This window comes from Balaenoptera ricei, chromosome 3 (genome assembly GCF_028023285.1).
Source record: "Balaenoptera ricei isolate mBalRic1 chromosome 3, mBalRic1.hap2, whole genome shotgun sequence".
NCBI classification, from domain to species: domain Eukaryota; kingdom Metazoa; phylum Chordata; class Mammalia; order Artiodactyla; family Balaenopteridae; genus Balaenoptera; species Balaenoptera ricei.
Genome location: NC_082641.1, coordinates 172,108,872 through 172,135,614, shown reverse-complemented (window position 1 = coordinate 172,135,614; position 26,743 = coordinate 172,108,872). Strand labels below are relative to the sequence as shown.

Sequence of the window (26,743 nt, the reverse complement as noted above, 5' to 3'; positions counted from 1 at the left end):
TGGCTGTGTTGGGTCTTCGTTTCTGTGCGAGGGCTTTCTCTAGTTGCGGCAAGCGGGGACCACTCTTCATCGCGGTGCGCGGGCCTCTCACTATCGCGGCCTCTCTTGTTGCGGAGCACAGGCTCCAGACGCGCAGGCTCAGTAGTTGTGGCTCACGGGCCTAGTTGCTCCGCGGCACGTGGGATCTTCCCAGACCAGGGCTCGAACCCGTGTCCCCTGCATTGGCAGGCAGACTCTCAACCACTGCACCACCAGGGAAGCCCAGTACATATATTTTTATTATCCGACAGCTGACAACTTTATGGTCTATCCCTCCTTCTTCCCCTTGTGCCCCACATCAGTACAAAGTGATTAAAAAAAAGTGACAACTTGCTGTGTCGGTGCTGGCAAGAGATTCACCAGAAAGCCCCCACTGTGTGTGTGAATTCCCATCCTAGCTCACCTCTTAACCTCAATAAAAAAACCCAGGCCAGGCTCCTTTCCTTGCTCTCTGAAGGCATTTCCCACCTGCTTGAGAGGCCTGCCTGCTCTCCCCAGAGCCCTCAGTTATCAAGTAATTAACCCTTTCATGTATTTCTGGTAGGTGTGTGGTAGTCTCCACTACTCAACCAAACCTTGGGTGGTGGTCAGAGGTCTACCTGTCTCAGCAGGTTATAGAAAAGGTAGCATGGTATATATATTGTAATATACTTCGCTTATTTGTTCTATTGATAAATCCTCCAGATCTTTTCATATCAATACCCTTTGTCTTTTGAAAGTACATACGATAATGAATTTATGTAAAACATCCTTTCTAAATACACACTGGCCTGTTACCAGTTTTTGCTGCCCAAACCATGAATTGCTACATTATAGGACAAACAAATATACACAAGGTATGTTCTTTTCCAACCTTAATTACTTCTTAAAATTTTTATCATCAGATATATTCGAGGAAAAACGTACAAGACGTTTTGTGGTAAGATTTAGTAATAATATAAACATGCTTGGAATCATCATGAAGATTCATAAATGGCCTGTGGGCAGTGGTGAAAGTCTATCGATATTCTTTATCCTTCATACCTTCACCATCTCTTAGTTTTTACTCAGCAGTGTTCTTTCAGTTTTGCCTCCTTTGATCTTTCAAAAAATGAGTATTAAAGGAATTTCATTGAAAAGGTTTTCCGGTGGTTTCTCTTTCTGTGTTTCACACATGCTAGTGTCTGAGGCTTCAGGGCTGGTCTAGGACTGCGGGGTTCATCCTCCCACCAGAGCCAAGTGCCCCTGAGGCCGCCGGGCTTTATAAAGCACCGAACGAGTCCGGGTGGGGAGGGATGGACGGAAGTCGCCCACAGGAAATGGTCAAAGATCAAAGTGGAGTCACACTCATTATTACGTATGGTGAGGCCACTTTTAAGTGACCGTATTTATGAAGCAGTGTCACAGTTCCGCGAGGGTTCACGGCCATTTGGGTCAGTGCAGCGGCGTCTCTAGAGAGGAAAGCACCCACCCACTGTCAATATAGCTCTGTTCAAAGACCCGACCGCCGGCCTGCTGTCACTCAGGCACGGGTGGGCGGGGCCTTTCGAACTGTCCAATCAGGGGAGTCGCCGGTTACGTACGTGTGGGCGAAGCTCCGCTGACGGCGTGGGTGGCGTGGACAGCGAGCTGGAGCCAAGGTGTTCCCGCGGTTAGATTGCCTCTCGGTACCCGTTAAGTACAGATGGCTCTGCCGCATCTTCTGTTGCTGTGACCTGCACTTGCTGCTCGGGAATCTTGAGGTGGACGACCCGGAACCCGAGAAACCGAAACATGGTGAGTTGCGGGGCTCGGGGACCTGAGTACGCAGGTGGCGCGGCGCAGCGTGGGGGCTCGGCAGGCGGCCGTTTCTCCTCTAGATTGTGCGCTGATCACGGCGAAGGTCATTGGGACGGTCGTGACTCGGTCTCCGGGGTTCGTGCGTGGGAGGAACTGTGGTCTGTGGGGTCTCTCCTATCTCCCCAGGAGACCGTTTCCCCCTCACTTTTCTAAGTTTGAGGAGCACGACCCTGTCCCCCCAGATTGGTTTTCCTAGGGCTGGCAATAAATGCCTAAATATCCAGATCTCCCTCCAGTTCATACCATCATTATTACCTCTTATCCTCCGTGGTGCGTTTTAAACTACGCAGTATTTTAATTGTTTATCATTTCTCCACTGAGCCATGGATGGCTCTTTTTAAAGATTTGGTTTTTTTGCCTGTGGATATTTTCCATGAGAGGAAATCAGAGATTAACCACCTGGAACTACGTTTTATAAAAGCCTTATGCCTTTCCTCCCCAGGACCTATCCTGGGCACAGACATCCTATGTGAGTCCTTTGGGTAGAGAGTCCTCTTTGGAGACTCCTGGGTGATCTGTCCTTTTATCACAGTTCCACTTCAGCACTGCACCTCCCTGAGTTTGTGACTTTATTCACTTTTGTTTTAAGTTTCCATTTTCCAAATAAGTATAAAATGTACTTAATCAATAAATTGGAAGAGTGTATAAAATATTTCCAAAGAGGCAAGAAAGAGGTAGATTTCAGAAAAAATAAAGTATTCCATTATTCCACTTTCATTTTTTTCTTCCCATGACAGAGTGTAGTAACATTCTGAGATCTGGTGTTTTCTTTTTTTAAAAAATATTTATTTATTTATTTGGTTGCACCGGGTCTTAGTTGTGGCAGGTGGGCTCCTTAGTTGTGGCCTGTGAACTCTTAGTTGTGGCATGCATGTGGGATCTAGTTCCCCGACCAGGGATCCAACCTGGGCCCCCTGCATTGGGAGCTCGGAGTCTTATCCACTTCGCCACCTGGGAAGTCCCTGAGATCTGGTTTTTTCTTTTGGGTGATTTCAAATGCAATATCAGGGCTTACGCTTCCAACATCTAGTAGTGTGTTCAATTATGATTGTTTTCCACGCAGTTTCTTCCCATGGAAATAATAATCAACTGACATTTATTTTCTGAAATGAATGGATGTTTGTGGGGGGGTTTTGTTGTTGAATTAGAAAAATGCCTTACAGTTTTCTTTCATCCTTTATACATAAACACTGGGTTTAAGTGATTTTACCGGACTGTTCAAATACTGGGTTTCTGTGTTTAAAGTATCGATGCTGGTCCAGAGCAACTAGCTGGGAAGCAGAGACCTGAAGTCAGTGTCTCTTAGCTAAGCTAGCCCCCTCCCCACCCCATGCAAAGGGAAGTACTTGAAGGCCTAGTTGGTTCTTCTAGGGAGCCTCACCTGTGGGTGTCCTATCTGCTCACACCTACTGTGGAAGAAGCCTTTATGCTGAGAGAAGCTACAGAGACCTGAAAAGCTGGGGATGTACATGCACATGGCAGGAGGCGTTTGTCGGGGTCTAGGGAGTGATGCTGTTTCTGAGATTGTAATTGTCTTTTCCTAGGGCCTGTTTCTAGACGTAGGCTTGAGCTTTGCATCCGCAGTGTAAACGCACTGGGAGTAATTTGTGTACATAGAGGAAGTCTGTGAAGTCAGGAGATCTGTCTTCTGGACAGAGTGTTTATGAATTGGAGAGTTCATTTGGGTCACAATCTGAAATACTTTCTGGCCAAGAGTTCCTCACTTGTGAGAACAGAAGCCTGAGAGAGGGAGTGTTTCCATTATGTCTTGAGAAGAGAGTGTGCAGAGCTCCCAGAGTTTGTTCCTGACACTGCTCAGGTGCCCCTACCCTCCATTACCAGGGACTGACCCACTCTAGGGGTTGTGTCCCAACAAGGGGAGCCTGGACCTCAAACTTGGGAAGCAAGGCTGCTTCTGAAATATGGGGAAGCAGGCTGCTTCTCTCACCTGATTCGAATATTTGTGTTTCTTTCCTTGTATGCGTTTACATCTTGGATATTGCAACTCTTAATTCTGTTTCCCTTGGTAGTTTGTGATATTATTTCCCGTGTGAGTGTGTAAGATTTCTCATTCTTGGACTTTGAAGATGTAAATTGATTGAAAGAAACAATGGGAGGAAGGCAAGAAATTCTGGAACCAAGCAGAATATTTGTTCCTTTTAGGCAAGAGACCCTCAAGATAAGAGATGGGTGTATTTGAGTTTTCAGGTGGATTTTACATTTTGTAGGTCATTTGAGTATATGTGACCCTAGAGAGCTTTGAAAATTTAAATACTGTGATATTAGTAAGGCAATGAGCTCCTATTTTAATTGATACGAGAAAAACTACTCAAAACTTACTTAACCCCCCCCCCCCACCCTTTTTTTTTGGCCTTGCTGCATGGCATGTGGGATCTTAGTTGCCTGACCAGGGATCGAACCTGTGTCTCCTGCATTGGAAGTGTGGGGTCTTAACCAGTGGACCACCAGGGAAGTCCCATAAAACCATTGAAAATCCTAAAACATTTAATGGATTAGGACCAAATCCTGAGTGTATTATAAAATGTTGCTTATTCTTGAGATAACCCCCTAGAGTGAGATACAAGGAGGAAGTATGATGCCTCTTCTTATTTTAGTTAGAAAGAGATTTGGAACTTCATTTTTTATGGTTTAAATTTTATAAGCATTAATGTTCAAAGGAGTAAATCTTAGAATGGTTTCCTCTGTAGAAAAGTAAAAGTTAAATAAATTTAAAAATAAAAATTTTAAAGCAAAAGTAAGTTAATTAAAAATAAAGGCTATTAAATAGAAAAATATGGTTTACATAAATTACTCAGTTTATTTTAAATAATAATTCATGCGAAGGTTAGCAAAAATCCGTAAGAGGAGAAGGTCTAAAGTAGATTCACTCCGGAACATCCTGATCCCCTCCAGGATTTCTTTGTTGGGATTTATCTGTATTATAGTGAAGCTGTGACAGAGGCTGTGTTGGACACAACGTATGGGGCACGGGTTGAAGAGGGGGATTATATCCTGTGCAAGAGGTAGGTCCAGTGAGTGGTCAGTCCCAAAAGAGCAGTTATATAAAAATAGAGAAGAGGGGGGAAAGGCTGTATTAGATGGCAGGCTTGAGTCCACACTCTTAATTCAAGAGAGCTCCTTAGGACACTTAAGTGCCTCTACTGCTGCTGCTGCTGCCTCTGTTGAAACAAACGTCCTGTCCTTCCAGGTTACAGAGGACAACACCATGGCAACCCTGTGGAACAGCCAAGGGATTAGTTCAAACCTGACTTGAGCCCAGGTTCCTTATACTTCGTAAAACAACCACTTGTCTTGGAGGCAGCCTGTCACCCTGATGGCACTGATTTGAGGCTCTATGGAGGAAAAAATTTATAAATAGCAGGGTACAGAGGACACCCCTCTCCTGAAGCATATCCAGGGACTAAAAAAACAAAACAGGGAAGGACAAGAGGGAGAGGACAAAAGAAAAAATTTCTGAAACAAAGGTCCACAATTTGACTCAATTGGAAATCCAAAATATACTGAAAGAATTTACACAACAAAAGAGATGAAAGGGCACTACTTGGCTTTGGGGTCAACATAGTTGGTGAAGTAATTTTGCCATCTGCTATACTACAGTAATTCTCAAACCTTCATGCAAATAATCAATACCATGGCTCAAATTACAGTTATACGTGGGATGCCTTAAATTTAAGTCAGATACCTATGATAATCTTAGAGAAGTTAATAACTATCATGTAGAATACAAATAGGTATGTTTCACCTTAACTATGAGAACTGTGGTCTTACCTGAATTCCCCATGATTGTTTTAAACTATCCCACACCCAGCGGGGAAGGTCTGAACCAATGAGTTATAAATTAAATTTTAATTTAGTCTTTGACACTTTCAAATTACATTATGAAAAATGGGACCCTAAGACCTTACCCCAGTTAAATTACTTACTGTGGCCCAAGGTAGATTAAACAGGTTCTTGAAGGATTGCAAACCAATGTACAACACCTGTTTACTGAAGAAGTCATTATCCCCTCTCTTCTCCTTTTAACAGCTTTATTTGGCATGTTCTTCAAACTGAAAAGAACAAATGGCACCTCAGGGTGGATAATGGCAACCTTGAGGCCATGATCACACCAAAAAACCCCTATTCCCAGTCCCCAACATTGTGGAAATTTTTGACTCCATTCATTCAGTATCTGGTAAACATTCTGCTCTCACAGATTGGGCTAAGTCTGTTCTGTTCAGTGTCTATTTTAACAGTCTCTCTACTGCAGTTGCCTTCACTTCTAAAAGGACATGATATTCTTTTACCTGGTTACCCTCAGGGAACCTCAACACCATTGCCACTGCACACAGCCCCTGAAGGCAGGGTCTGAACTGTAGCCACCTTCCTCCAGAAGCACAGGTATGACATTACATCAATGGCATCCTCTTCTGAGGATATTCAGGATATTCAAATATTGAGAATAGAGCTCATAAAAAGCGCAGAGTCTATTGCCATATATAGCACGTGAGACACTGACACCTTGTTCAAATTCCTAAAAATTATTTGGTAATCAGGGACCTGCTCCCTGCCTGACATGGTAGAAATAAGTTGTTCATAGGCTTCTAATGCAAGAGCCTGCACTAGGCTCCAAAGTGTATGGCATTCGAGCTGCAATTGTCCCTTCTTTTTTTTTTTTTTTTTAAATTAATTAATTAATTAATTAATTTATTGGCTGCATTGGGTCTTCCTTGCTGCACGGGCTTTCTCTAGTTGCGGTGAGCGGGGCTACTCTTTGTTGCAGCGTACGGGCTTCTCATTGCGGTGGCTTCTCTTTGTTGCAGAGCACAGGCTCTAGACACGCGGGCTTCGGTAGTTGTGGCTCGCGGGCTCTAGAGCGCAGGCTCAGTAGTTGTGGCGCATGGGCTTAGTTGGTCCATGGCATATGGGATCTTCCCGGACCAGCGCTCGAACCTGTGTCCCCTGCATTGGCAGGCAGATTCTTAACCACTGTGCCACCAGGGAAGTCCCTGCAATTATCCCTTCTGACAGAGCTGTGCTAAAAATAGATAGCCCTGAGCATGTGACCCCTCATCCAGATTCCCATTATGATTTGGGACCTGTAAACAGCACCCCAAGAGCTCAGCTACAGAGACACCCTTGAGACAAGATACAGCTAAACCTGGGCCCCCCTGCCATAACCTGCCTGCAGGAGGGGTGGCCTCCCTTCTCCTCAGTTCCTTGCCAGGTGCCAGGTGCTCAAGGAGGTCACCCCTTTCCCAGGCCCCTAGGCTCCCTGTGAGCTCCTTAGGATTCCCCGAGTGAAAAGCAATGAGAGTTTTAGACATTAGAGACAACATCACCACAATCATACATGATCCATCTCAGGCAGTTGCTGCTTTTCATCCCTCATTTAGGACAGCCTGATGAAGGATGGGTCTCAAGGGTCCACAACTGACCAAACATCAGGCTGTCGTCTTAGCCCTGATCAGAAGTTGCCTTCGTCAGCATGTGTTTGCAGACCCCTGAATGATTGTCTAAGAGTTGCCCCTTTGTGGTCAAAGAATTCTGGAAATCTCTTGCCTAACAGATACCCACAATAGAAATCAAGATAACACTTGTCTGTATGTATACTGAGGCCACAACACAGGGCCTCGCCAGAACACTCTTATCCGCGTCAGAGTCCCAGGCACTACTGATAGTAACCAAGGCACTCATTTCACTTTTCAGAATATACAGTGTTGGGCTGTGGAACATGGCATTCAGTGTAGTTTTACCCTCTCTTTTCCAGGTCTCAGGCTCCAGGCCTCATTAAGAGCGCCAAAATGGCTCATTGAAATAACTTCAAATCAATTGACTGAAGATGGCCTTTTTCAGTCATCAGTCATCAGGGATGAATATTAATGCAGCTGTCTTTATCTTTTTTTTTTTTCCTATAAGACTTTACTTTTTTTTACAGCAAACAATTTTAGGTTTACAGAAAACTTGATCAGAAAGTACAGAGAGTTCCCACATAATCCTTCTACCTCCACATAGTTTGCCTTATTTTTTATATTTTGTTATACTGTCTTCAGGCTTTGGCAATGTATCCACGGACAGTTACATGTGTCCATGATTCCTGTGTCCTGTAGAATACTTTCACTGCCCTAAAATTCTCTCATGTTCCACCTACTCATTCATTCCTTCTCACTCCCAAATCTCTGGCAACCAAAAATCTTTCACTTTCTCAGTTTTGTCTTTTCCAGAACTGTGCCTGGAATCATACAGTGTGTGGACTCGTCATATTGGTTGCTTTCACTTAGCAATATGATTTTTAACATTTATCCACATCTTTTTCGCTTGATACCTCATTTCCTTTTATTACTTGTTGATATATTTTATCGTATGGATGTTCCCATGATTAATTTTCCATTTGCAATTGGGGGATATCTTTTTACCTGTAAGTCCTGACAATCATGAATAAAGCTCTTATAAAAATTCACGTGCAAGTTTTTTTTTGTTTCTGTGGGTTTTTTTTTTTTTTTTTGAGAGAGTTCTTTTGGGTTTTTTGTTTGTTTTGTTTTGTTTTGTTTTTTGGCTTCCCATCTGGCATGCAGGATCTTAGTTCCCCCACCAGGGATTGAACCCCATGCCCCCTGCAATGGAAGCACTGAGTCTTAACCACTGGACCGCCAGGGAAGTCCCCCAAGTTTTTTTTATGAGCATAATTTTTCAACTCTTTTTGGGGAAATACGAAGAAGCCCGATTGCTAGCTTGTCTGGCAAGAATAGGATTAGTTTTTTAAGAAACCTCCCATCTTCCAGAGTAGGCATATCGTTTTCCATTCCCACCGGCAATGAATGCGGGTTCCTGTTGTCCCACATCTTCTCCATCATTTGGTCATGGTTCTCAGTGTTTTGAATTTCAACCATTGCGGTGTCTAGTAATATCTCCTCCTTTTATTTGGAATTCCTAATGACATATGATGTTGAGCATTTTTTCTTATGCTTATTTACAATCCGTATACCTTCTTTGGTGAGGTGTGTGTTCACATCATTTGCCTGTCTTCTAATTGTTGAGTTTTAAGAGTTTTTTGGACATTTTGGATACTAGTCCTTTATCAGATAAATGTTTTTTTTTTTTTTTTCCATGCTAACTCTCTTTTTCTTTTTCTTTTGGCTGTGCTGGATCTTAGTTGCTGTGCACGGGCTTTCTCTAGTTGCGGCGAGAGGGGGGCTATTCTTCCCTCTGCTGCGTGGCCTTCTCATTGGAGTGGCTTCTCTTGTGGAGCACTGGCTCTAGGCGCACGGGCTTCAGTAGTTGCAGCACGCGGGCCCCAGAACACGCAGGCTCAGTAGTTGCGGCCCACGGGCTTAGTTGCCCCGCGGCATGTGGGGTCTTCCGGGACCAGGGATCAAACCTGTGTCCCCTGCATTGGCGGGCGTTTTCTTAACCACTAGATCACCAGGGAAGTCCCCAGATAAATGTTTTGCAAAGATTTTTCTCCCAGACTGTGGCTTGTGTATTCAGTCTCTTAATGCTGTCTTTCACAGAGCAGGTTTTCATTTAATGAGGTCAAACTTACTATTTTTTTTTCTCTCATTGATCTTGCTTTTGGTGTTTTATCTAAAAATTCATCACCAAATCCAAGGTTGCCTACATTTTCCCCTATGTTATCTTCTAGTAATTTTGCATTTTACATTAGATCTGTGATCCATTTTGAGTTAATTTTTGTGAAAGGTATAAGATCCATATGTAGAGTTGTGGGGGTTTTTTGTATATGCATGTTGAGTTTTCCTGGCACTATTTGTTGAATATACTATGTTTTCTCCATTGAATTGCATTTGATCATTTGTCAAAGATCAGTTGATTATATTTGTTTGGATCTATAAGAAAATATTGATTTTAGTGTATTAACCATTTATCCTTAAACCTTAATCTACTCATGTGTTAGTTCATGGGGCTTCTTTATTATTGTTGATTTTTTGAGATTTTCTCCTTAGATGATCATGTCGTGTGCAACAAAGACACAAGTATTTTTTACTTCCCATTCTGTATACCTTTCTCCTTCTTTGTTTTGATCAATACAGTTTCAGTATAGTTTTGATCAGTACTGGTGAGAATGAACATCATTGCCTTCTTCCTGATCTTACCAGGAAAGCATCTTATTTCTCACCAGGAGGTATCATGTTAACTGCAGGTTTCTTGTAGATGATCTTTCTCAGGATGAGGAAATTTCCCGCTATTTCTAGTTTGCTGTCATAAATGGATTTTGAATTTTGTCAGATTTCCTCTCCTTTCATTCTTGATATTAGTATCTTTTTTCTCAGCTTGTATAGATGTATGTCAATTTTATTAATCTTTTAAAGGAAGCAGCTTTTGGTTTTACTGATTTTTCTCTATTGATTTCTCATATTGTTGATTTCTTTTCTAATTTTTATTACTTCTCTTTTTGTACTTTATATTTTTAAAATAGGTTATTTATTTATTATTTTAAAAAATTATTTTTATTTATTTATTTTTGGCTGCATTGGATCTTTGTTGCTGCGTGTGGGCTTTCTCTAGTTGTGGTGAGCGGGGGCCACTCTTCGTTATGGTGCGTGGGCTTCTCATTGTGGTGGCGTCTCTTGTTGTGGAGCACGGGCTCTAGGCGTGCAAGCTTCAGTAAGTGTAGCACGCGGGCTCTAGAGCTCAGGCTCGGTAGTTGTGGCGCACGGGCTTAGTTGCTCTGTGGCATGTGGGATCTTCCTGGACCAGGGCTTGAACCTGTGTCCCCTGCATTGGCAGGCGGATTCTTAACCACTGTGCCACCAGGGAAGGCCCTCTTGCATATTCTTTTTTTAAAAAATAAATTTATTTATTTATTTTTGGCTGCGTTGGGTCTTTATTGCTGCACATAGGCTTTCTCTAGTTGCGGCAAGCAGGAGCTACTCTTCATTGTGGTGTGTGGGCTTCTCATTGTGGTGGCTTCTTTTGTTGCAGAGCAGGGTCTCTAGGCGCGCGGGCTCAGTAGTTGTGGCTTGCGGGCTGTAGAGTGCAGGCTCAGTAGTTGTGGCGCACGGGCGTAGTTGCTCCGTGGCATGTGGGATCTTCCCAGACGAGGGCTCAAACCTGTGTCCCCTGCATTGGTAGGCGGATTCTTAATCACTGCGCCACCAGGGAAGTGCCCCTCTTGCATATTCTTGATTGAGTGTCTATGTCTATGTTTGCCAAGAGTTGGCTAGAAGCTGCTCTGAGGCACATGAGTGTACGGATTTTGTAATCTAAGTTGTCATGTCTTCTTCCTCATGTCTGAGCTCTAAGATCCAAATTACTTTCTAGCCCATCAAATAGAACAGAGAGAGAGGAAGAATTGCATCTGTGGTGAATATTATACAAGTTAAAAGTAATATTCTCCACAGAATATTTGCATTCAGCCACTTGCATCTGATTACTTCTAATGGCCTGGAGTACCTAGAACTATATGGCCAGCTAGGCTTTGTTAAACGTTTGCTTTCCACAGGCCTCCTGGAATCTCATGTTTGGTGATGAAAATAAAAGAGAAACCCTCTATTTCTTTACCATGTTTTTATTCATTGAAACCTCATGTAGATCTGACCTTCTGCTTCATGGAGTGCTGTAAACAGTAGGTAATAAAGAAGGAGATGAAAGGTTTTCTCACAAGGAATGAATGGTCTTAAAATGATAACATTTGTTTCATTTATATAGCATTGTGTCATTTCCCAACATACTCTGGACCCTTCCATTAGAGAGCAGTAATATATAATATGATCACTATAAAAGTATGTAATAGCCATGTGTTCATGATGCTGTTAAATTTATGAGGAAGTAAGTGTGGACAGAGAGTTTTTGATGATCAAGTCATAGAATAAAGGTTTGGAAATAGCAGAATCATACATAACCTGCCTATAAATGGAGTATAGGTGTCCAATGCTGTCAGTCTTACTCATCCTACCATACACATATTTGGTATGTTTTAGGACTCAGTGATTTTTGAGGATGTGGCTGTGAACTTCACCCTCGAGGAATGGGCTTTACTGAATTTTTCACAGAAGAAACTCTATAGAGATGTGATGCGGGAAACCTTGAGGAACCTGGCCTCAGTAGGTAAGGATGACAACTTTCCTTTACTTTGTCAGAGAACAAGTTTTCTTGCCCATGAACATTGTTCATGTAGAATGTGGAAAGGGAGCACATTGGTAAATAAGCTAGGCATGGTCACAGCTCATTATACAACTAGAATCTAATAATTTTTATATAATTCCTAATATTTTGGAGTCATTTTTCTGGGTTTGCATTTTAGGGAAGAAATGGGAAGATCATGACGTTGAAGATCAGTACAAAAATCAGAGGAGAAAACCAAGGTGAGTCTCTCTCACAATAGAAAGTACTCTCTCATGTCAGAGTCCTGGTATAATATGAAATTTTAAAAACAAGCAAACAAAAGAAATAAGCCTGACTTCAAATGTATTTATTCTTAGAAGATTTTCACCAAAATACCCTCTTATATATGATATAGATTTTCAGTGTTTGCAAAATAGTTCACTTGGAAACAGTATTCATAAACCCTATGTATGGATATCACTGTTTTGATGATAGCAAGGGTGAAGTCCCGTTGCAGGGTATTCAGTATATTCAATTCCAGATAATTTAGGCAAGGCAGGAAATCTACACTTTGGAGATAAATCATAAAAATGTAGTTCAAGTATTCTAATAAATATAAAATCATTAATAAAGAAATCATTGATAACATGCTTCTCCTATTTTACAGAAATCATGTGGTAGGAAGACTCTTTGAAAATAAAGAGGGTAGTCAATGTGGAGAAAACTTCAGCTTTATTTCAAATCTCAGTCTGAACAAGAAAACTGCTGGAGTGAAACCACATGAATGCAGTGCATGTGGAAAAGTCTTCATGCGTCTTTCATCCCTTAATAGACACATGAGATGTCACACTGGACATAAACCATATGAATATCAGAAATATGGGGAGAAGCCATATAAATGTAAGGAACATGGGGAAGTCTTCCATTATCTCCAGTATTTTGAAAAACATGAAGGAAATCACAATGGAAAGAAAACCTATAAATGTGTGGAATGTGGGAAAACCTTCATGTGGCTCAGAAGTTTTCAAAGACACAAGGTAACGCACACTGGGAATTCTCCTCATAAATGTAAGGAATGTGGCAAAACCTTTATTTCTTCAAATTCTCTTCAAATACATGAAAGAACCCACACTGGAGAAAAATCCTATCAATGTATACAATGTGGAAAAGCCTATAGATATCATCAAAATTTTCAAACACATTTAAGGACTCACACAGAAGAGAAACCGTTTGAATGTAAAAAATGTAGTAACGTTTTCATTTGTCCTGGTTCTCTTCGGAAACATGAAAGAACTCATACTGAGGTGAAACCCTATGAATGTAAGCAATGTGGTAAAGCTTTCCGTTCTCACGTAGACTTCCAGTTACATGAAAGAAATCATACTGGAGAAAAACCCTATGAATGTAAAAAATGTAGTAAAGCATTCAGCTTTCTCAGTTACCTTCGAAAACATGAAAGAACTCACACTGAAGAGAAACACTATGATTGTAAACATTGTGGTAAAGCTTACAGAGATTACAAATTCTTACAAATACATGAAAGAACTCATACTGGAGAGAAACCCTATGAATGTAAACACTGTGGTAAAGCCTTCAGTTATTATAGTTCCTTGAAAATACACAGAAGGACTCATACTGGAGAGAGACCCTATGAATGTAAGGAATGTGGGAAAACTTACAGATATTACAATTCCTTTCAAACACATGAAAGGACTCACACAGGAGAAAAACCCTATGAATGTAAACAATGTGGTAAAGCTTTCAGTTCTCAAAGAGGTTTCCAAGTACATGTAAGAAATCACACTGGAGAAAAACCGTATGAATGTAAAATATGTAGTAAAGCATTCAGTTGTCCCAGTTCTCTTCGAAAACATGAAAGAACTCACAGTGGAGAGAAACCTTATGAATGTAAGGAATGTGGGAAAGCCTTCATTTGTCACACAAACTATCGAAGGCATGTGAAAATGCACACTGGAGAGAAACCCTATGAATGTAAGCAATGTAGTAAAGCATTCGTGTGTCCCAGTTATCTGCGCAAACATGAAAAAACTCATACTGGAGAGAAACCCTATGAATGTCAACAATGTGGTAAAGCCTTCAGTTATTACTATTCCTTACAAACACATGAAAAAACTCATACTGGAGAGAAACCCTATGAATGTAAACATTGTGGTAAAGCCTTTAGTTATTACCATTCCTTTTACACACATGAAAAAACTCACACTGGAGAGAAACCCTATAAATGTAGTGAATGTGGAAAAGCCTTCATTTGTCACTCAAACTGTCTAAGACATGTGAGACTGCACAGTGGAGAGAACCATATAAATGTGAAGAATGTGGGAAAGCCTACAGTCATCTTAATTCCTTCAGAAGGCACAAAAAGACTCACTGGATAATCTTCCTGAATGTAAACAGCATGGTAAGGGACTTCCCTGGCAGTCCATTGGTTAAGACTCCATGCTTCCAATGCAGGGGCTGCAGGTTCGATCCCTGGTTGGGGAACTAAGATCCCACATGCTGCGTGGCGTGGCCAAAAAAACCAAAAAACAAAAGAAGTTAAACAGCATGGTAAGTCTTCATGGGCCCACATTACATATGAAATCTCCTACAGAAAAGAAAAAATGTAAGTAACATGACAAAGTTTGATGGAAATTGATTTATGTATAATGTTCCAGAAAACTTTCAGCATAAAAAACTTGTTATTAATGTTGTAAATATATTATGTTTATCAAACCTCTTCCTTGAAGTGCATCACTGGACCGTGGATTTCTACCGGTTAATTTTTAGAAATGAATATTGAAGTGAGATAATTCTACAAGTTGTTTTCAACAGTAGTACATATGAGTAATAGGTAGTCCTTTTTTCTTAAATTAGTTAATATTTTCTCTCAGTTTTGAACCTGTTGGATCCTTGCATGAATTAAAGTGTGTTTCTAATAAGCAATTAGGTTAATTTTTAAATAATGTTTTATTTGTTCTGTGTTAAAGGACCACTGAAAAATGATAGTTTGGATTTTCCTACTGGCTTTGTGGTGGTTTCTAGATATCCCTAGTCCAGTATATATATTCCACCTTTGTTACTGACAAAGCTCCTCTTTAGGGGTGACGGGTATCTGAGCCTTTTTCCACTTTCCATATGAATAAACAGTTGGAAAAAAATTTTTGTGTGTGTCAAGTTTATGAAAGAATATAGTTTCATGTGAGTTATTATTTTCACATTTGGGCCTTTGCTTTTTGTCCTTTATTCTGACTGGTATTTGGTGAATAGAGTTTGATTTAAGCAGAGAGATATGAAAGGCCCCAAAAAATGTAAAATTGGAGATATCCTCCCTGTGGATAATGTTAGGAACTAGAGTTCACAGAATTCATCCCCCTTATGGCTCCATGTTAGAATTCACCAATAGCCTCACTTGCATAGGATTTGGAAGGCAGAAACGAACATGGCATTAGTCAGAGTTTGGAGCCACCATACAGGGAGAGAGACTGATACATATAGGAACTTCAAGGATACCATCTTCCAGCCTATTTTCTGGATTGTTGATCTTCTAATCAAGAGTATCCTCAAAACCACCACCAACTGTTTGATTTCCATTTTTGTAGAGCTGTGGGTTTCCACTGATGTCTTTCCAAGATCCACATCAAAGATCCATTAAAGTTTGGATTTTTTGGTAAGTTCTTTTGTGTCTATCAGGAAACTAATTCAGACTTTCATGCTTGGAAGTATTATCTGATTCCCCTCTTCTCTACTTATATCCATATAAGGTCTAATTTGCACAGGAAACGCATTATGCTTTTAGCAGTGCTAGTGAGAATGTTTGCATTTACTAAGGTGCAGTCAGTAAAGAACGACATGGGAGTTTGTTTCTCTGCTGATTGTACACTGGCTGCCTTCACCTGGTCCTTCCATGTGAGAATAAGCACCTTCCTCATGTCAGCAGGACCGTGGGTGTCTCCTATTCCTTGTAGCTGAATGTATGTCTAAATGTTTTCAAATATGTGTGCGCATTTTTTTGTCAAAAGAAACCTTCTGTATTTCTTTCATTGAAATATATTATTAACTCTTTTCTAAGCTGTCACATGATAAGAAATACTGTGTTTTTTATTTCCTAAGAGGATATATTAAAAAGTCCCATTATAATTGTGGATTTTCAAATAAACTTTGTGGTTTTCTTCATTTCATCTTTATAAATTATGAGTCAGTGTTATCATTTCCATAAAAGTTCAGGTAATTTTTCTCAGGCATATTTTATTTTTTAATATCTACAGTTTTTGACATGAAACTAATTTCTCACTCATAATTAATACCCCAAACTTAAATTATGTTTTTTCAGTGCCCACTTGCCAGTGACCTGCATGATTACACCTGTAGTCAAAGAGAGGAGGGTAATGAATTCTGATAATAAGAATGACTGCAAGGTACACGTGACCATGAAGTGTATCATAAAAGGTACTTTGGACTTTTATAGGATTTTGAGGAAGTCAGGATGGCAGAGCAGTCTAAGACGTTGTGTTCAGGATTTTGGCTTATGTTATACGATTTGATTGCTATTGAAGGCATCAAGAATTTTTTGTGTATTGAATGCTGTGAGGGCTAATCTTTCTCCTATCATTGGTAATTGTAAACTTTGTTTTCTCAAAGGCCAAAACAATTTGATGGAATTAAATTTAATTCATGAGAAGCCCCAGTAGTCATATTAGTAAGAAGAGGGAAATATTGGTCACTGTTACGATTTGAAACTTTATCTTTTATCATTGTTAGATATATGTTTATAAAATCCCCTTATAAATGTCTTGGCCCATCATAGTCACTGACTACCTTTAATGAAGGACGTATGTGACATTTTCTCTTTAAAGGATAAGAGTAGGCCTTGCCCTGAATGTAGGCCAGCTCCTGGTCCTTTGGAACAGCTTTTGCCTTTCCTACGTATTACTAAAAACTGTTGTATTATACACTTTTTACCATAAAGTGTGTCAGTTAAAATATATAAATTAACTCCTTAGTATGCTATGTAATATTTTCAGTAACTCCCTTATGATTCCACTGAGTTGAATAAGTTTAGATAAACACAAATGTAGCAAGGGAGAAAGACAAGACCGCTGTTCCAGTCAAGCCTTTCTTGCGCAGACACTATACTCTTGAAGCTAATGATTCAACATCCCTCATTGCCATGCACTTAAGAGTCAGTGTACCCCATTTAGCACAAATAAACAAGGCACTGTAGGATTTGGTTATAGCAGAGTGAGACAAACAAGTTCTTGCAGTCATGGTGCTTATAATTTTGTGGGAACAAGAGAGATGGTTAACATGGTAAAGCTTTGGTTTATAAGATGGAAATAAGGGCTTTGATGAAATGTAAAAAATGAAATGCGATATAGGAAGGTAGGGTGAGTGCGGGGCCTTGTGTCCAGGATGCGGAGGAGCGACTGCCTGTGGCCTCCCCGTGGTCAACTCTGGAATCTGCGGACCTGAGTCCATTGCGGGGACCGCTTGGACCTCAGTTGCCTCCGTGCACAGTGCGGGGGCTGGGCTGGCAGCTGGGACCCTGGACGTTCTGTCCAGTTACTGCGCCTGACAACTTCAGCCCGGGGCTTCTCTCAGCAGCTCTGTACCTACAGTCTCTCATCTGCCCTTAATTGTATGATGAGATGGGGTGTGTCAGCAGTGGATAATCCTGACTCTTGTCTTTTGGGTTCATATGTGGGAGGAGCTGTGGTCTGTGGAGTCCTCAGTCCCTCCTTTCTTTCTAGAGGGGATCAGTTTTCTCCTGAGTTTTCCAAATGTTTGGGGAGCAGGAGCTCAAATCCACGACCCTAACCCCCTAGCCTACTCTTCCTAGGGCTGGCAATATGTCCCTAAATTTCCAGATCCCTCCTGAATTCCCAAAGCCAACTTTCCCTCTCTGGTCACAGCATCATTATCAACTTTTTGTCCACCATGGTGCATTTCAGACTCAATATTTTAACTTTATTAATTTTTCTCAGGGCCCTGGATAGGATATTTTTTAAAATTCATATTTGTCTGTGGATTTTTACATGAGAAGAAGGTGAAGAATAATTACCTGGAACTAGGTTGCATGAAATCCTGTGCCTCTTCTCCCAGAATATTTCCTGGGCAACAGACATCTCGTTTGAGTCGTTTGGGTGAAGGATCTACTTTGGAGACATTCCTAGGTGATCTGTCCTTTTCATGGCATTACTCCTCCCTGAGTTTGCAAGTTCATTCGCTATTTTAATTATCTGTTTTTCAATAAGTGTAAATATGTTTAATCAATAGATCTTGAAAGAGAGTATATAGTATTTCCAAAGAGTCAAGAAACAGGTGAATTTCAGAAAAAAATGAAAGATTCTATTATTACATTCCATTTGTTAAAATTTTTGTTTCCTTTTTTCTTTCCACGAATGGATGTAGTAGCATTCTGAGATCTGTTCTTTTGGGTGATTTCAAATGCAGTATCAGGGCTTATGCTTCCAAGATTTAGAAGTGCATTCAATTATGATTGTTTTCCAAGCAATTTCTTGCATGGAAATAATAATTAACTGACATTTATTTTCTGAAAATAGTGGATATTTGTGCACTTTCTTCTTGAACTAGAGAAATGCCTTACGATTTTCTTCTATTCTTTACACATAAACACTGGGTTTGAGTGCTTTTGCTGGATTGTTCCAACACTGGGTTTGTATATTTAGAGTATAAATGGTGGTCCAGCACCTCCAGGGGGAAGCAGAGCCTGTCAGCGTCTCCAATCTTTGAGGATGCAAAGGGAAGTTCTTGAAGGGCCAGCTGGTTCTCTTTGGGGAGTCTCCTCCTGCAGGTGTCCTACCTGCTCACATCCACCGTGGAAGGAGCCTTTATACTGAGAGAAGCTACGGAGCCCTGGAAATGGGGATGCACATGTGATAGTGGGTGGGGGGATGGGGGTAATCCCCTTTCTGAGGTTGTAACTCGTTTACTTGGGCCTGTTTCTAGACATAGGCTTGAGCTTTGCATCCGCAGCGTAGGTGCGCTCAGAGTAATTTGAGTACGTTGAGAAAGTCTGTGAAGGTCAGGAGTTCTGTCTTCTAAACAAAGGGCTTATGAATTTGGGAGCTTGTTTGGGTCACAACCTTAAATTCAGTCTGTCCAGGAGTTTCCCCACTTGTGAGAATGGAAGCCTCGGGGAGGAAGGCTTATATGCTCACGGGATAGGATGGTATGTGAAGCCACCAGATATCGTTCCTTTGGCTGCTCAGGTGTCCCTATCCTCCATCACCAACCAGAAACTGACCAACTCCAGGGGTTGTATCCCCACAGGGGAGTCTGGCCCTCAAGCTTGGGAATGTGGGTTTTCTTCTGAACTGTGGGGAAGCAGGCTGTCTGTCTCACCTGATTCATGTATTTGCATTTCTTTCTTTGTATACATTTATATATTGAACTTTGCAGCTCTTAATTCTAGTTTATCTTAGCAGTTGTGATATTATTTCCTGTGTGAGTATATAAAATCTTTCATTCTGGGTTTTGAAAATGTAAATTGATTGAGAGATACAAGGGGAGGAAGGCAAGAAATTCTGGAACCAAATAGAATATTTGTTCATTTTAGGCAAAAGGTCCTCAAGATAAGAGATTTGAGTCTCAGGTGGATTTTACATTTTTAAGTCATTTGGGTTTGTGCATATCCCAAGAGGACTTTGAAAATTTAAGTTCTATAATATTGGTGAGGCAAATGAATCCCTATTTTAATTGATAAGAGGTAAACTACTATACAAATCATTGAAAATCCTAATACATTTAATGAATTAGGACCAGATCCCTTATGCATTATAAAATGTTACTTATTCCTGAGATAACCTCCTGGAGTGAGAAATAAAGAGAAACTCTGCCTCTTGTTATTTTACTTAGATTTGAAACTTCTCATTTTTTATGGTTTAAACTTTTATAAGTTAGTGTTTAAAGGAGTAAATCTTAGAATGCTTTCCTCTGTAGAAAAGTAAAAATTAAATAGATTTTAAATTAAAAAAAATTTTATTGAAGTATAGTTGATTTACAATGTTGTGTTTATTTCTGCTGTACAGCAAAGTGACTCAGTTTATATATATATATATATATTCTTTTTCATATTCTTTTCCATTATGGTTTATCACAGGATACTGAATATAGTCCCCTGTGCTATAGAGTACGACCTTGTTGTTTATCCATTCTCTATATTGATATAGTAGTTTGCATCTGCAAATCCCAAACTTCCAATCCATCCCTTCCCCCCACAACCACAAGTCTGTTCTCTACGTCTGTGAGTCTGTTTCTGTTTTGTAGATAGGTTCATTTGTGTCGTATATTAGATTCCATATATAAGTGATATCGTGTGGTATTTGTCTTTCTCTTTCTGACTTAACTTCACTTAGTATGATAATCTCTAGGTCTACCCATGTTGCTGCAAATGGCCTTATTTCATTTTTTATGGCTGAGTAGTATTCCATTGTATATATATACACCACATCTTCTTGATCCATTCATCTGTGGATGGACATTTAGGTTGTTTCCATGTCTTGGCTATTGTGAATAGTGCTGCTGTGAACATAGGGGTGTATGTAACTTTTCGAATTATAGTTTTTTCTGGATATATGCTCAGGAGTGGGATTGCTGGATCATATGGCAACTCTATTTTTATTTTTTTGAGGAACCTCCATACTGTTTTCCATAGTGGTTGCACCAGTTTACATTCCCACCAACAGTGTAGGAGGGTTCCCTTTTCTCCACACCCTCCAGCATTTGTTATTTGTAGACTTTTTAATGATGGCCATTCTGACTGGTGTGAGGGGTACCTCACTGTAGTTTTGATTTGCATTTCTCTAATAGGGATGTTGAACATCGTTTCATGTGCCTCTTGGCCATCTGTTTGTCTTCTTTGGAGAAATGTCTATTTAGATCTTCTGCCCATTTTTCAATTGGGTTGTTTGTTTTTTGATATTGAGTTGTATGAGCTATTTGTATATTTTGGAAATGAAGCCCTTATTGGTCGCATCATTTGCAGATATTTTTTCCCAGTCTGTAGGTTGGCTTTTCACTTTGTTTATGGTTTCCTTTGCCATACAAAAGCTTGTAAGTTTGATTAGGTCCCATTTGTTTATTTTTGCTTTTATTTCTATTGCTTTGGGAGACTGACCTAAGAAAATGTTGGTACGATTTATGTCAGAGAATGTTTTGCCTGTGTTCTCTCCTAGGAGTTTTATGGTGTCATGTCTTGTATTTAAATCTTTAAGTCATTTTGAGTTTATTTTTGTGTATGGTATGAGGGTGTGTTCTAACTTCATTGATTTACATGCACCTTTCCTTGCTCTCTTAAGCTATTTCAAGCTGGCTCGAGAGGCCTGACTTACTCTCCTCAGAGACCTCAATTATGAAGGAATAAACCTTTTCATAGGCTATTTGGAGTGTGTGGTATCATCAGCTGAGGGGTTCATTCTTATGCTCAGAGGTTGAGCTGTCATGCCCTTTACTTCACAGGGGAGCTTGGAAATTACAGAAATGGTCTGGGCAGCTTCTAGAGTACATGGTCAGAAAACATTTCTACCTGATTGGAGAATGGAGATTTTATGTTCTTTTGGAAGAAAGTGCTGCTGACACTGTTATGTATTTCATAATCATGGGAAAAATTCACCATCAACCCATTGTGGATTTCACTGAACGCTCTGCAATCTACAGCTCCTTTAAAATTTTTTTTTATTTTATATTGGAGTATAGTTGATTAACAATGTTGTGTTAGTTTCGGGTGTACAGCAAAGTGATTCAGTTATACATATACATCTATCTATTCCTTTTCAAATTCTTTTCCCATTAGGTTATTACAGGGTATTGAGCAGAGTTCCCTGTGCTATACAGTAGGCCCTTGTTACCTATTTTAAATATAGCAATGTGTACTTGTCAATCCCAAACTCCCAATCTATCCCTCCCTCTACCCTTCTTCCCCAGTAACGATGTTTGTTCTCTAAGTCTGTGAGTCTGTTTCTGTTTTGTAAATAAGTTCATTTGTATCATTTTTTTTTGATTCTGCACATAAGCAACATCATATGATATTTGTCCTTCTCTGTCTGACTTAATTCACTTAGTATGATAATCTCCAGTTCCATCCATGTTGCTGCAAATGGCATTATTTCATTCTTTTTAGCGGCTGAGTAATATTCCATTGTATATATATACTGCATCTTCTTTATCCATTCATCTGTTGCTGGACATTTAGGTTGCTTCCATGTCTTGGCTATTGTAAACAGTGCTACAATGAACACTGTGGTGCATGTATCCTTTCAAACCATGTTTTTCTCCAGATATATGCCCAGGAGTGGGATTGCTGTGTCATAGGGTAGCTCTATTTTTAGTTTTCTAAGGAACCTCCATACTGTTCTCCACAGTGGCTGTACCAATTTACATTCCCACCAACAGTGTAGGAGGGTTTCCTTTTCTCCACACCCTCTCCAGCATTTGTTGTTTGTAGATTTTTTGATGATGACCATTCTGACTGGTGTGAGGTGATATCTCATTATAGTTTTGATTTGCATTTCTCTAGTAATTAGTGATGTTGAGCATATTTTCATGTGCTTCTTGGCCATCTGTATGTCTTCCTCGGAGAAATGTCTCTTTAGGTCTTCTGTGCATTTTTTTGATTGGGTTGTTTGTTTTTATGATATTGAGCTGCATGAGCTGTTTGTAAATTTTGGAGACTAATCCTTTGTCAGTCATATTGTTTGCAAATATTTTCTCCCATTCTGTGGGTTGTCTTTTCGTTTTGTTTATGGTTTCCTTTGTTGTGCAAAAGATTTTGAGTTTAATTAGGTCCCATTTGTTTGTTTTTGTTTTTATGTCCATTATTCTGGGAGACGGATCGAAAAAGATATGGCTGTGATTTATGTCTGAGAGTATTCTGCCTGTGTTCTGCCTAAGAGTTTTATAGTATCTGGTATTATGTTTAGGTCTTTAATCCATTTAGAGTTTTTTTTGTGTGTGGTGTTAAAGAGTGTTCTAATTTCATTATTTTATATGTAGCTGTTCAGTTTTCCCAGCACCATTTTTTTTTTTTTTTGTGATTGTGTTTTTATATATACGGTTTTATGGGTTTTTGTTGTTGTTGTTGTTTTTGTTTTGTTTTTTATGGCTGTGTTGGGTCTTTGTTTCTGTGCGAGGGCTTTCTCCAGTTGTGGCAAGCGGGGGCCACTCTTCATTGCGGTGCGCGGGCCTCTCACCATCGCGGCCCCTCCCGTTGCGGAGCACAGGCTCCAGACGCGCAGGCTCAGCAATTATGGCTCACGGGCCCAGTTGCTCTGTGGCATGTGGGATCTTCCCAGACCAGGGCTCGAACCCGTGTCCCCTGCATCGGCAGGCAGACTCTCAACCACTGCGCCACCAGGGAAGCCCCCCAGCACCATTTATTGAGGAGACTGTCTTTCCTCCATTGTATAGTTTTGCCTCTTTTGTTGTAGATTAATTGACCATAGGTGTGTGGGTTTACTTCTGGGCTTTCTATCCTGTTCCACTGATCTATATTTCTGTTATGTACCAGTATCATACTGTTTTGATGACTATAGCTTTGTAGTATAGTCTGAAGCCAGGCAGCCTGATTCCTCCAGCTCCATTTTTCTTTCTGAAGATTGCTTTGGCTATTTGGGGTCTTTTGTGTCTCCATACAAATTTTAAGATTTTTTGTTCTAATTCTGTGAAAAGTGCTATTGGTAATTTGATGGGGATTGCACTGAATCTGTAGATTGCCTTGGGTAGTATAGTCATTTTGACAGTATTGAGTCTTCCAATCCAAGAACACGGTGTACCTTTCCATCTGTTTGTGTTGTCTTCAATTTCTTTCATCAGCATCTTACAGTTTTCAGAGTACAGGTCTATTGTCTCCTTAGGTTTATTCCTAGGTATTTTATTCTTTTTGATGCAATGATAAATGGGATTGTTTCTTTAATTTTTCTTTCTGATTTTTCATTGTTAATGTGTAGAAATGCAACAGATTTCTGTGTGTTAATTTTGTATCCTGCAACTTTATTGAATTCATTGATAAGCTCTAGTAGTTTTCCAGTAGCATCTGTAGCATCTATAGTATCATGTCATCTGCAAACAGTGACAGTTTTACTTCTTTTGCAAGTTGGATTCCTTTTATTTCTCTTTCTTCTCTGATTGCCATGGCTAGGACTTCCAAAACTTTGTTGAATAAAAGTGGCAAGAGTGGACATTCTTGTCATGTTCCTGATCTTAGAGGAAATGCTCTCAGGTTTTTGCAATCTACAGCTCTTAACCTGTTCCTCAAGGACAGCAAGGCCCAGGATAGACTGTAATGGTTCTGCCAGAAAGAGCTCTTCTGGCATATTATTGATTTGGTGTGTGTGCCTGTGTGTGCCAAGATTGGCTGTAAACAGCCCCGAGGCCCATGGGTATAGGGATTTTGAGGTCTAAGTTGTCATGTCTTCTTTGTTTCTGTGCTCTAAGTTCCAAATAACTCCTAACACATCTGTATGGCTGTTAGCATAACTGACACCATCTTGGACCTGTACAGTTCCTCCTGCCCTTCCACTGACCCTACCCAGGACTGTACTGTATGGAAAATCACTTCTCTGTCATTAAGGGCTGTGTAGTTAATAGATGCAGTTTAATGATCATTAGGTCTATGCTCTGTTAGCCTCCAAACAATGATGAAGACCTTCGCTGATGTATTCCTGGTACCCACGAGACTAGATGCCCATTCATAAATCTTGACTTGGGAGTGCAGTTCCTCTCTTCAGCCATGTACTCCCATACCCTAGGTGAATGATAAATTTGTCCCAGTTGCCCCTTGGCAGAGTGGAGTGCAGCTTCAAATGCTTCTGGATCATTGTCTGCCCACCTACCCTGTGAGTAAATTACTCTATAGTAAACAGATCCATTGATTTATATGGAGCTGCCTGCCTCGTTTTTTAGTCTCAAGATACCTTCTTGTCTCTGGGCACTTTTTGTTTCCTCTGTCCTTCAATACCATCAAATCGGTTGGAGAGAGAAAGGAAGAACTGCTCTGTGATGAATATTAACACAAATTAAAAGCAATGCTTATTTTTAAGAATATTTACATTTGGGCAGCTGCATGTCCTTCTAATGGGCTGGAATACAATTGACTCTTGTATAATGCAGGGGTTAGGTATTCTGACTCTCTGCCCGGTGGAACATCCATATAACTTAAATAGGCCCTCTGCATCTGCAGTTTCTCATCTTGGGTTCAACCAACCCTGGATCCTGGGCACTGTAGTATTTACCATTGAAAAACCTCCATGTATATGTGGATCCATGCAGTTCAAACCCGTGTTGTTTCAATGATCAACTATACTTTAGGACAATACAGCCAGCTGGGCTTTGTTAAAAGTTTGCTTAGGACTTCCGTAGTGGCACAGTGGTTAAGAATCCACCTGCCAATGCAGGGGACACGGATTCGAGCCCTGCTCTGGGAAGATCCCACATGCTGTGGAGCAACTAAGCCCGTGCGACACAACTACTGAGTCCGCGCTCTAGAGCCCACGTGCCACACCTACTGAAGCCCGAGCGCCCAGAGCCCGTGCTTCGCAACGAGAGAAGCCACCGCAATGAGAATCCTGCGCACCCCAACGAAGAGTAGCCCCCACTCACCACAACTAGAGAAAGCCCGCATGCAGCATCGAAGACCCAATGCAGCCAAAAATAAATAAATAGATAAATATATTAAAAAAATAAAAGTTTGCTTAATACAGGCCTCATGGACTGTCATGTTTGGTGATGAAAATAGAAGAGAAACTTTCTCCTTCTTCACTGTTTTTATTAATGGAAACTTCATGCAGGTTGTACCCTCTGCCTCATGGAGTGCTGTAAATGGTGGGTAACAAGGAAGGAAAGAGTTTTTCTCACAAGGAATTAATTGTCTTAAAATGATAATATTTATTTCATTTGTATGGCATTTCTGTCATTTCCCAACAGGCTCTGCACTCTGCTGTTGGAGAGAAACAAGATATATCATGATCATAGTAAAATGTATAAATATTTTTCATGTGTTCTTGATGCTGTTAAATTTATGAGGAAGTATGAGAGTAAGTTTCTGATGATTGAGTCATAGAATAAATGTTCGGAGATGACCGAATCATACGACACCTTCCTGTAAATGGAGTATAGATGTCCAATCCTGTCAGTCTCATACATCCCACTATACACATAATTGGGATGTTTTAAAACTCAGTGGTTTTTGAGGATGTGGCTGTGAACTTCACCCTGGAGGAGTGGGTTTTACTGGATCCTTCACAGAAGAAACTACAGAGGTATGATTTGGGAAACCTTCAGGAACCTTCCATTAATAGGTAAGGATGATGACTTTTCTTCACTTTGTCAATCAGAGGACAAGTGTTTTTTGCCCATCAACATTGTTTCAAGATGTAGAATGTGGGAGGGGAGGATGTTGGTAAACAAAAAAGGCATGGATACAGCTCATCCTGGGCCTAGACATATCATAATTAAACCTCTTTGCTGGGACTAGGAGCATGTGAGATTTTGTGTTTGCCCTTTAAGAGTGGACTCTCTGTTTCCTACAGCCCTCTAGCTGTTTGGTTTTTTTTTAATAGATTTTATTTATTTATTTATTTATTTATTTATTTATTTATTAATTTATTGGCTGCATTGGGCACGCGGGCTTTCTCCAGTTGCAGCGAGTTGGGGCTACTCTTCATTGTGTGCGGGCTTCTCATTGCAGTGGCTTCTCTTGTTGTGGAGCACGGGCTCTAGGCGCACGGGCTTCAGTAGTTGTGGCTCCCTGGCTCTAGAACACAGACTCAATAGTGTGGTGCATGGGCTTAGTTGCTCCGCGGCATGTGGG

At 40.5% G+C, this 26,743-nt stretch overlaps 1 pseudogene; it reads left to right on the top strand.

Moving 5' to 3' along the window:
- Positions 1–1,553: 1,553 nt before the first annotated feature.
- Positions 1,554–25,566, top strand: LOC132362965 (zinc finger protein 14-like; annotated as a pseudogene).
- The last annotated feature ends 1,177 nt before the right edge of the window (positions 25,567–26,743 follow it).